The sequence below is a fragment of the Macadamia integrifolia genome, unplaced genomic scaffold (genome assembly GCF_013358625.1).
Source record: "Macadamia integrifolia cultivar HAES 741 unplaced genomic scaffold, SCU_Mint_v3 scaffold1979, whole genome shotgun sequence".
Taxonomy (NCBI): Eukaryota; Viridiplantae; Streptophyta; class Magnoliopsida; order Proteales; family Proteaceae; genus Macadamia; species Macadamia integrifolia.
Genome location: NW_024868446.1, coordinates 35070 through 47334, shown reverse-complemented (window position 1 = coordinate 47334; position 12265 = coordinate 35070). Strand labels below are relative to the sequence as shown.

The 12265-nt window shown below is 36.7% G+C and overlaps 1 protein-coding gene and 2 long non-coding RNA genes across 3 annotated transcripts in view; 1 reads left to right on the top strand and 2 right to left on the bottom strand.

Annotated features, from left to right (window-relative positions):
- LOC122065334 (exocyst complex component SEC6-like) overlaps window positions 1–184 on the bottom strand; it is a 41035-nt gene extending 40851 nt beyond the window's left edge. The window contains exon 1 of the mRNA XM_042629131.1: window positions 10–184. The gene's annotated coding sequence lies outside the window, so the exon portion shown is untranslated. The remainder of the gene's footprint in view (window positions 1–9) is intronic.
- Window positions 185–5607: 5423 nt separating this feature from the next.
- On the top strand, window positions 5608–9259 carry LOC122065333. Its single transcript, XR_006135977.1, has 2 exons — window positions 5608–5852; window positions 8891–9259. It is a non-coding gene; the product is annotated as an uncharacterized LOC122065333 (long non-coding RNA).
- Window positions 9260–9946: 687 nt separating this feature from the next.
- LOC122065332 lies at window positions 9947–12265 on the bottom strand. The gene is made up of 2 exons (XR_006135976.1): window positions 11677–12265; window positions 9947–10204 (listed from the first exon to the last, which is right to left on the bottom strand). It is a non-coding gene; the product is annotated as an uncharacterized LOC122065332 (long non-coding RNA).

Sequence of the window (12265 nt, the reverse complement as noted above, 5' to 3'; positions counted from 1 at the left end):
CAATTGTACCCGACCGTTAGGACCGCGTCAAACCCACCCTCCATCCTCAACACTTCTCCATTTGTCATTAGTAGTTTCGACTTTCAACCTCTTAGCCCATAAGCAGGGTTTCAAGAAACGGGAAATCCGATCGAACATCGCCCGATTCAGATTGGAATCAGCGGCCACTGATCCCAGTTTTCGATTAGTCGATACGACCAATTCTCGGATAAAACTAGGGGTCTCAAACGGTTTTGGTCGGCTGACCCGTTTCGGTCTGGAAAGAGTGAGATCAAAATTAAATAAGGAACTTCAGTTTTTGGTTTTGGTCCAGTACGATTTTGGTTTATTTTAGTTTTTAATATCGAGATAATATTAGTTTAGATTAATTTGTTTTAAGGCTTGAGCCACAGTGAAAATTTACATTCATAACCTATAGTGAGAAATGATTTGTACAAAACATTTTGAAATAATCTTCTCCAGGTCAAACAAGTAACGGTCCGGGATTGGGAAGTTGACTAGATATATTCATATTTTAGTCAACACAATGAGGAATAAATTATAAGGGAAGGATAACTAATATTTAAATCAATAGATTGTAATAAAGTTTGTAGCAAAATCATTGTTTATCATGATAAGGGAAAGACAATTACTATTTTTTTTTTTTTTTTTTGGTAGAAAGATAGCTACTATTGAAATCAATGAATTACTAATCATTGAAAAGATAAATAATATTGAAACCTATCATCAAATCATTAATTTAACTGTCCAACTAATTTTCTATGGTGAACAAGGAGATGGATCAATGGAAGCATTGTTACTAAACGGGTATCTCTTTACTCCCACATTAGCTACAGGGAAGAAGCTAGGTTAGTTGATAACCTCTAGCATCCCTTCTATTTTCAAGTGTTTTAATGCGATGAGAGATTCGTCCCAAAGCAAACAACTTGTGGCATGATGTGGGGTCAAACCATTACAAATGGTATCAGAGTAGACCTTGACACTGTATGGTGTCACACAGGGGACGTAGTGCCGCAACAAAGGAGATTGCCATGCCCAAGAAACGGTCCAAATCCAATGAGCCCCCAAAAATTGGCAAGAAAAGGAAGAGGCATTGAGGGGCCCATCTTTTAAGTCCCACATCAGCTAAGGGAAGAGATTGGGCTAATGGGTTACATTTGAGACCCTTTCCATAGCCACAACGCATTTTAATGCCATGAGGCTCATGGGTCAAAGTAAACAATATTGTGGCACAGTATAGAGTCGGAGCATTATATCTTTAGTCAGCTTTTCTCCAGCCTCACACCAACCCCCTCCCCCACAGTTAGGGATATCAATCGACCGAGCCAGATCGATCTCAGTTGGGCTTACTTGGATTTGACCACTTGGAATCCTTACACTGTGAACAACTATTTAAGTAAACATGCCTAGCTTTGAAGGGCATGGTACGGTGCCGATATCGGGATTAAATCGGGCTACCTTAAATGGGCCTTAATCAAGATACGAGCCTATTTAAGTTTAAATAGGCTCTAAACAGGCTTAAATGTGCCTACCCTAAAATTATATTTTTTAAGTGGGTTGAAGGCCTAGAAATATTACATTTGAATATTAAATCACTATATAAGTCGTTATAAAATTGACTGCATTAGAAAATTGATATTACCCCCGAAGTCTACATCTTACTTAAGAACTATGACACCGGACTTCCCGTTAGAAAGTTGACATTATTGTGTGTGTGTGACTATGTCATATGAATCAGCTATTAATATCCAAGGGAATTCACCAAAAGCATCCTATTATGATCTAGGTGAGATTTTTAGTTTTTGCTCTCTTAGTCTCTTATTATTAGTGGCAAAATAGGAATTTTATGTAGTATTAAAGGGGATTGGGCTCAGACAGGTTGCAACAAGTTAGTTCAAGTCAGGTCATAAATGTGTCTAGCTCTATTGGATGCTCGACGGGCTAGTTACCTGCACCATGAACTCCGGATTATAAACATGCAAGCCTGACAAGTTTTTTAATCAGGCTGGTCCAAATCGGGCCATAAACTTATCGGACTCGATCGGGTTCACCGGTGCACCCTTACTCACACTGATAATTGCTACTATTGTCCATGATATTTGTTACCTAGCTCTTTCTCTCTTTAAGTTTTATTTTACCTCATTTCTAGGCATGCAAATGTTATTACAAATTCTCAGCCCAAAAGGCAGTGTCTTTGGCAAGGAAAACTAAATACGATTTCTATTCCCTGGCTTTAGGACTTGTGTAATCAAGGATGGCGGGTTTTAGGTTCTCAAAATCTGATTAAGAACTTTATGAATATGGTTTTCTTAAGCAATGGAATAGAGACGTTTTTGGAACTTACAAATCCTTAAACAATCTCTCTTTCAACAATATCACTCACTGAAATCTCAAGAATTGACTCTTGCAGTTTCTGCATTTTTTTTTGGACTTGTGAATCATTCTTGAAAATTACATTGGCTCCAAAACTCAAGGCAGCTTATATATATCTGATGTTTATCGTAATACTAGATTTAATCATGTCATAACTAATCATCATCTTAGGAAATCATGAATTTTTTTAGATTCATATGGAACTTAGTGGTCGATCGGTTCGCATCTATGGTCAATCAATAGGTCCGCAGATCTATTCTTCTATACTATAAATCGCCATCTCGTAGCACCACCATGACACCGATTCTCGTTCTTATACGGAGCCCCCCATGCCGTGCCGTGACTTCGACTTATAGTATGATGAATGAGTGGAAAGATCTTTATAGAAGTCCCTGTCCGATCCAACCAAAGAGTTAAAGTGATATTCCATCAGGTGCTAAGCTTTTCTTCTCGTATGCATAGTATATTTACGATATCCAATCCTTTAGACCTAGCTTTTATTAAGTTTTTCTGATCCTATTTTTTTTTTAATCTGAAGTCTACTTTTAACCACCCTTCCTTCGAAATTTGAGATCATGGGTGTGGCTTAATGTGAAAATCTACTTGTTGTCTTGTTTCACCATTGTTGGGTTGCGGCTAAACTTGATGTCATTTGATCAGTTTATGATTTCTCCTCTTCTAATACATTGCCATTTGGAAATAACCATATTTTATTGTCTTTGATTCCTAAAAATGGGGATAAATTTCGGCCAATTGACTTGCGTATTGTTTCTTATAAGATAATCTCTAAATTGCTTGAAAATAGACTTAAATTATATTAAATAACTTTATTTTTCCTTTCTAAGTTTTATCGAAAGGTAGACAAATTGTAAGCAATGTTGTGATTGCTCGTGAGATTTTTCATTATCTTAAAAGACATAAGGGGAATTGATTGAATAAAAATCCTCTATTATTTTTAATCTTGCAATTCCATATTATTCCACCTACAGAATTCGACACGTGGCCAAGTTTAAGTGAACGGCCCAGTGCGTTCTTCATTGAATCTTCACTAAAACCTGGTTAGAAGTTAATTGAACCGATCCGTGTGAAGAATCAAACCAGACCGGTTCGTGATTTGAATTAGGCTATTCAAATGACCTATCTCGCATGACACTCTTTATCTCACCCCTCTCTCTGTCTCTAACACCTCTTGTTGCCAAATGAAGGATTTTCTCTTGTCTATGCTTCATCGAAGCTCGGTAGAGGTAGAGGTTGTTTGCGTACGATGGAGAAGCTCCTACCAAAAAGGTTTTCTCGCTCTCTGTTACAAAGGAGAAGCTCTCGGTCAAAGCTCTCACGGTTCTCTTGCTCTCTATTACCCTCAATCAGTTTTTTTCTCTCTCTCTTTTGCTACTCACGAAGCTTCCCGCTTAACTCTTTTGTCTGGGTTTGATTTCTCTCGCGCCGAAGTTGCAGTTTCCCACATCAATTGGCTGCAAGTGAACCCCATAACTACAATGTGTGATTTTATTCCACCTGCAGAAGACGATTTGTATCCCATTGGGACTGTCATGAATGAATGTGTGATTTTAATCCTAGATTTTGCAAATAACCTATTTTTTTCCCCTAATATGTTTTGTTATTATGGTATGTTGTAGAACAAGGTAATATTTTTTCTCGAATCTGTTCTATTCATCTTAGTTTGCAGTAGAACAATATAATACTATTAATCTCGAGCTGAGACAAGAACAAGTTGCCGGCCACGGATGGCCATATATTGGTTGAGGATGGAAAATACATGTGTCGTGACTTTATTGTAACGTCCTGACCCCATTAGCATTGTACAATATTGTCCTCTTTGGCTCATGGGTTTCAAGACTTTAAAACTTGTTGTGCCATATTAAGGAGGCTAAAGGTTATTAATTAGTGTAGGAATCTCTCCCTAAGCGATGTGGGACTAAAATTTGCACACCCTTACCAATCTCCTAAACCCCCTGGTACTTGCCGTATTCTTGGTGGGGACACCACACCGAACTCCCAGGCGGATCTGGTACTTGTCGTATTCTTAGACGTCACAACTCTCCCTTCGACATAATGTCCCTACTGTGGCCCCACACGCTATCGGAGTCTGCTCTGATACCATTTGTAGTCTGGTAACTGTTATTATAGGAAAACTCTACTAGTGGTAGATGACATTCCCAGCTTCCCTGTAACTCGAGTACACAAACCCTCAACATATCCTTGAGAATCTAAATAGTCCTCTCAGATTGCCCATCTGTCTGTGGGTGATAAGCAGACAGATTATTAACCTTGCACAATATTGTCCTTTTTGGCCCATAGGCCTCAAGGCTTTAAAACAAGTTGTGCCATGTTAAGGAGGCTAGAGGTTATTAACTAACCTAGTTATCTCTCCCTAAGCGATGTGAGACTAAATTTTGTACACCCTCACCGATCTCCCAGGAGGGTCTGGTACTTGCAGTATTCTTGGGCGTCACATTATTGGAGAACATAATCATTGTCTTCATATTATATCAACAATTCATATGATGGGTTCACAGAGGAATATGTTTGACATACATAGGTATGAAATTGATTTGGCAGATGACTCGGAGATCAGACCTAGATCCACAATTGAGTTGATGGGTAGGCAGGTAGGTGGGATCGAGAACTTGAGCTATATGACCTAAGATGTTAGGAACTACCTCCGTACTAAATGAATGTGTGCCTTATCATATGGTGAAGTGGGTAGTTTGTTGAAGTACTTTGTAACACCCTAATTTCATTTCCCTACTTTCCTTATCGATAGACAGGACACCGAGCAGAGAAGGTCAATACTAGTATCGGCTAATAGATAAAATATACCTATAATAGGGGTTACGTGTAATGGAGAGTGATATAGACCAAGGGAGTCAAGCTTGAGCCAACCGGCTAGAAAGCCCTGAACCTAACAGGTAGGCCTGTCAGATGCACATAATAGTTATATTTGATTGAAATAGGTCCCACTCTTGAAATTTGACATGTGGACTTATATTCATGAGTTTGTTATGATAAAATAAGTTAGACCATAAATTTCATAATAAAATTAAAATTATTAATTAAAGATGAGTATATAATTAATTAAATATATACTAATATGACAAAATGTAATTTTATATTTATATAATACTAGAAGTTAGTGGAACATTCCACCAAGGATAGTGGGGCTATAAAAGACCACCACCGAGCACATTATCTCATTTCTTCTCACTTGGACAGCAAGAGAAAGAAGGGAGAAAGAAGAAGAAGAAGAAAAAGGACTGCTGTTCGTGTATTTTTGGGGCTGCAATTACATATTTTCTCTGCTCCTGCTGTGTTCTCTTGTTGGCATTATTGAAATCCTACTGCTGTTGTAGAAAAGGATGCATGCAAGGTAAGATTAGAGGTGCAAGGGGCTGTCCAAGCTGAAATCCTGCTAAAATTTTACTGCATATATTGAGCTGCTACTGTACCTGTTTGGAGAGGTAAATCTCATCTCTCTATACTCTGTACAACAGGTTATATGCATGTAAATAATATTCCAACCAAGCTCCAAGCATGCAATCACCCAAAAACTGGGAATTTTGACTGCATGCATCGGATTTGGTTTAATTCAGCCACATACATGCTGTACCTTTTTGTAAACCTGTATGTAAAGGTAAGTATTCATCTTTAAATTGGCTGAATTGGAGAATAAAGGTAAAAATCTGAGAAATTTCAGCAAGGATTAAGGATATAGAGTACATGACACCTTGTTCTTTGATGAAAATGGAAAGAAATCTTAAATCTGAAATGGGAACCTTGCTAATCAAGGCCGATTCTGGAATTATGTTAATTAGGAACTCCTAAATGAGTTAGGGATCTTAATAATCTGCTAGAAATTTGAAATCAGAGTTGAAAAAAATAATGAAATTAAGGATTGGGATTGTGATGAATTACTAAATTAATATGGGGAATTCCTGAAATTGAGGCCGCATAGGGCTAGCTAGCTAATTTTTTTACCAAAACCCTTAGAATAGAATTGCAAAATGTGATGAATGTGAAATTTCAAGATGGTTTTACTAGTTTATGGTTTTAGAAATGCATGCAAACAAAATTTGAGATGGAACATCAAATTAGAAAGTCAAAACATTGGTATCCCATCTCTAATCAAGTAATTAACATGGGTATTCCTGTAAGTAAAGCTGGAATTAAAGGGAACTAGTTGAATTTGAGGAAATCTGAAAATTCCTGCTGAATTCCATGCATGAATCAGGAAAAATAAAAAATGAGAAATTGTGAATGGACTTGTAGAGAGTTGAATTAAGGTATTACCCTTTTCGATGCTGAGGTCACATCCTCGTGGCATACTATTTTTGGAAGATGGAAATTGGTACTGAGGCAGGACTGGACTTTAGCAGTTGTTATGAAGCTTATGTTGACGAGATGTCGGGATTTGATGGGCTTCACTATTATTTAGTTCTTCCTTCTTGATGTATAAATATTTATGAATGTGTAGTAAATAGTATTGTAACTTGTGGTTATTGCCAAATATGAAATTTTGTATAATGTAATTTATCACTTTAGTACATCACCAGTGATATTATATGATTTTAATAGCATACTCTGATTTTAGTTGTTGTCTTGATGGCATTTGCGAAATTAAGATACTACATCTGTGATCCTGGAGGGTTAGGCTAACTGGATGTGGGTGTCTATTGCCGCATACGTTGGCCAATTTAGGTAGGGTGTGACATACGTTGTTATCCAAACTAGAAATAACACATCTTTTACATACACATTTCAACTGGATAGTGAAGACAAATAACTAATATATTTTGGATTGATCTAAAAATGATAATTGATAATGCACAATTTAGAGATGTAGTCAGCTTTAACACTACATTTTGCACCAACGAAGAGTGTAGGCCATCTGGGTTGTTTGCTGGTTTTAATCACCCTAGAGGATGCACTATATTCAGGGCCACACTTTTATATGATGAGACAATAGAATCATTCAAATGGTTTTTTGAGGTATTCGCTGAAGCATATGGTGGAAAGAAGCCTAAAACTATTGTCATGGACCAAGATGCTGCTATGTCTAGAGCAGTAACAACTGTGGCCTTAGACATAGCATAGGTTGTGTACATGACACTTAATGCAAAATGACATTAAGCATTTGGGTAATATGATGAAACATGACTCCTGTTTTCTTACAGATTTGAATAAATACATATACCAATACGATGAGGAAGACAATTCAAGACGGCATGGTATAAATTGTTTAGCGAATATGATGTCATGGATAATACATGGTATAATACATGGTTGCAGCGTATATATAGACTTAAAAATAAATGGGTGTAGTGCTATATGAAAAACACATTCACAATTGACATTCAAAGTACATAGCTCAGTGAGAGTCTGAACAATGATTTGAACGACTATTTGAAGTCAAGTTTAGATGTGTAATTTTTTAAGCACTTTGAGAGAGTTCTTAACTAGAAGCGTGGTAATGAATTAAAAGCTGAATTTGAAGTAAGAAACAAGATGCCAAGACTTGCAGATTCAATGTCACTTGTCCAGAAACAAGCTGGGGAAATGTACATTCCTACAATTTTTGAGTTATTTCAAGAAAAATATAATTGGATGACCGTTCGCTACATTAAAGGCCGGAGTTGTGGGATTCCCTTCATTGATTTTTGGGTTGGGATTATTAATGTAAAATGTGAATATAAAGTTCGTTTTAACCCAATTGATGTGATTATCACTTGCGCTTGCATGAAATTCAAGATAGATGGTATTCTTTGTTGCCATTGTTTGAAAGTTTTGGATGTGTTAGATATAAAATGTATTCCTGAATGCTATATTTTGAAGAGATGGACACGGGATGCAAGAAATATGGTGGTCAATGATAGTAGGGGAAAAGAAATTGAAGAAGACGTCAACATGGACTGTACGCAACGGTATAGGCGTATTTGTCATGAACTTGTTCATATACTGGCAGAAGCTTCAAATATAGTTGAGGGATACGAGTTGGGCAAATATGCTACTAATGAATTAAGGTTGAATCTTGCAAATATTAGTATCAACCCAGTTGATTGCCCTGATATGCCAATATTGATCGATTTTCCAGATGACGTATACAATGGAATACACTTGAAGCATAAAGAGAAAAATACAAAATGTGATAGTCAGTCAAAGAGTTGGGTCAAAAGATAAGGAAAAAAAAAAGAAAAGTGGAGGGTCAGATAACAGTCAACGATTACAAGAACAACAAGCAACTCTTGCACCAATGACTGCACAACAAATGGATAATAGGTACCCCGGTTTCATTTCACTTATGGTGAATACTTTCAACAATGATTGCATTCTTTTTTTTTTTTTTTTTTTTAACTTTCTAATTCAATCTTGGATACCCGACATTAGCCAAAAAAAAAAATTATTTTGGATCTTTTATTTTCTTGCTAGTAAATACATCTAGGATTCCAAGCATTTTTATTGATTTTTAGCCTCTAATGTACTAACAATTTTTTTTGTACAGGTAAGGAGCCTTTAGCTCAAAATGGTAGAGCATCTGGAGTAATGCCCAGGTTATGGTGGTTCGAATACATCAAGACTCAATGAATTTTTGAGATTTGCAGAGCTAGCTTGGAGAGTCTGGTAAGGTTAGGAGTCAGTTGAGGTATGCTAGTTTTTCCTTGCTTGACCAGGTCGTAGTCACTATTATGTAATTGTCTAATCTTTCTTTTTTCTCTAATTTATAATCTGTATGTAATTCTGTACTGGGTGTAATTACTTGTCTTCTTGAGCTTAAGATTGTATCCTTTTGTGTGTTCTGATGTAATCTTTGCAAACATGCGGTGGTGTGAGTTTAGCATGTATAAATGATTGAGTGGAAGATTTTCGAAAATTTTTGGAGGGCATATTCATGAGATCAATTTTAAAAGCATGCATAATGATTGAGGATACTGTCACCGTGAGGTTCTAGCATAATGATCGAGGCACGAGAATTCAACATAAACGCACAACCTTGAGGTTCTAGCATAATTATTTACTGCTCTTGTAGTTGGTGCCCTTGAATTGAAGTGTTAGTTGTTGCTTGCAACAAAACCTTGAGTTGAAGTAGTTATTTCTCTCTTTTCATTTTCTTCTTCTGTCTTCAGTTTTACATTTTTTATTTGATTGCTGCACCCATTATTTATACAAACGATTGGTCTTCTTTTCTATATTAAATCAAGTCCAAATCTCAGCCATAACCTGCAAAGCCAGACCCTTATGCAAGTCCATTCTAACCCTATAAGCATTAAGCCAACAGGGTGGCATCCCATACTTTCTATTAACTGCTATTGCATTACAGAATCTATTAAAAACCTCAACTCAATTATGCTTCATATACCTTACTCTTTTAAAATTGTAACTTATTTAGCTTCCTTCCACAAATATCCTACTGAATTATAGGACTATTTGGTGATTGATTTCACTCTTCTAGGCTCACTGGTTGTGGTTATGGATTTCATTCTCATGTGCTCGTCTTCTTGGGTATCCCAACCCTACATCATATCTGCTAGTAGATGCTATTAAGGTCACAACTTGCCAATTAATTTAACACATGACTTTGTTTAATTAGAATAGTAATATTAACAAAATCCAATAAATGGTCTGCTCTAACACAAGGCAGTGATTCATGTTGTAATACATGAATGAAGAAGCAGTTGGGTTTTATAAATGAATGCTGTAATACCGGGCAGTCCTGATCCAATCAATGGTCTGTTGTAATACATGTTGTCACCCAGATTTTTGGGACAGCTCTTGCACCCCCAACATTATCCCTTGGATTTCCATACTAGCTGGCTTCCTGCAAAATGAGCAGAATGAAGAAGCAGTTGGGTTTTATAAATGAATGCTAAGAATAGGCATTAATAAAAAGAGCATTACTAACTTTATGATTATTTCAGAACATCTATAGATAAGTTAATCCAAGTACAATTCCGAAACAAATATTCTATAACTATCATGCAGAATAGGATCACCAATATATAGAATAAACAAGTTAGGGAGAAATCTGATAACTCAAAAGAATGAGTTGATATCAAAATTACAAAATGCAATAACAAAAAACAATACAAAATACAATTGTTCTGAGTCTTGGTGGATTCGACCCACCATACACTGGGTATTACCCCAGGTGCTCTATCATTTTGAGCTAAAGACTCCTTACCTACAAAATAGATTGTTAGTACATTATAGCAACAAGGAAATAATCAAATAATAACTCCAACTTCATTAATGAAACAATAGTTCTATTTACAATGACGTTACATAGAAAACATAGCACGAAACAATTAACACCCAAATACACAGGAAGATAGTTAAACCATAATAATGGTTAAGCAATGACTGGTCCACTAGTACTTGGTTCTGCACTTGTGGACTATAGGGTGGTTGACGAATAGCCGAGATGACCCGTGTGTTCCTATTAACACTTTCATTTGAATGACATGCTCCTGTGTCTACGTTGTTTGTGTAGTTCCTCAACATTGGATCCAACCAAATAAAAGAACCCGGATGTTTTTCACCTATAGGACATTTGTAAAATCGTCATCCAGGATTCTTCAACGTTTGAGAAGTCCGGATGACCATCACCCCTTTCATAGCTACACATCCGTTGTTGTGCATCAATTTCTATGTAAAATGCAATACCCCTAAGAGAAGCAGAGTAGCAGATTTGCAAGATGCAGGAATGAAGCATGTTCGGCATTGCAAGATGCAAGAATAAAGCATGTTCAGAATTGCAAGATGTGGTAAAGCATGAAACCAATGAGAAGTCAATTGCGTACAAGAAACTTATGAACAAGAATCGTATAAACAGTGTTTAAAGCATGAAACAATGGAAGAAGTCAATTATGTAGAAAGCATAGAACATAAACTGAATAGAACCTGCAACTACTGTACAATGTCAACTACCAAAAGACAAAAAAAAATTAAACCTACAATAGTAGAAAGCCGAATCTCAGTCGATTTGCAAATAGGATCACCAATATATAGAATAAATAAGTTATGGAGAAATCGGATAACTCAGAAGAGAGAGTTGTGATCAGCCTAATAGCCAAAATTACCAAAGAAGACAATCCAAAAAACCATTGCATCCATCACAAACCAAGAGAACAAATTAGCAAGAAAAAAAAAAATTGTAAGTACAAACCCTAACCCTAACTGTCTTCGAAATTAAACCAGAATCACCAATATAATCACCCAAAATACACCAAAAGTATTATAGAGAAAAATAAAAACCCAAACCCTAACAAGGATTGTACGTTGAGGGTTTACCTGCCAACGATTTGAGTCAAACCCTATCAAAGAATGGCTTAAAATCAAACCCTAACCAGGTAACAACACTATCCAAGAGCTTCGGCGCGAGAGAAATCAAACCCAGACAAAAGAGATAGTAGCAGCAGGAAGCTTCGTGAGCAGCAAAAGAGAGAGAGAAAACCGATTGAGAGTAACAAAGAGCAAGAAAACCTTGTTGATAGGAGCTTCTCCTTCGTACGAAAACAACCTCTACCTCTACCGAGCTTCGATGAAGCACAAACCAGAGAAAATCCTTCGTTCAGCAGTGAGAGGTCTGAGAGACAGAGCGAGGGGTGAGAGAGAGAGAGTGTCATGCGAGATAGGTCATTTGGATAACCTAATTCAAATCACGAACCGATGTGGTTTGATTCTTCACGCGGACCGGTTCAATTAACTTCTAACCAAGTTTTGGTGAAGATTCAACCAAGAAAGCATATGGGCCATTCACTTAAAGTTGGCCACGTTTCAAATTTTGCAGGTGGAATGACATGGAATTGCAAGATTAAGAATAATAGAGGATTTTTATCCTGATTGAGGGTGGTTAGCATTAAAAGTAGCCATGTCTAAA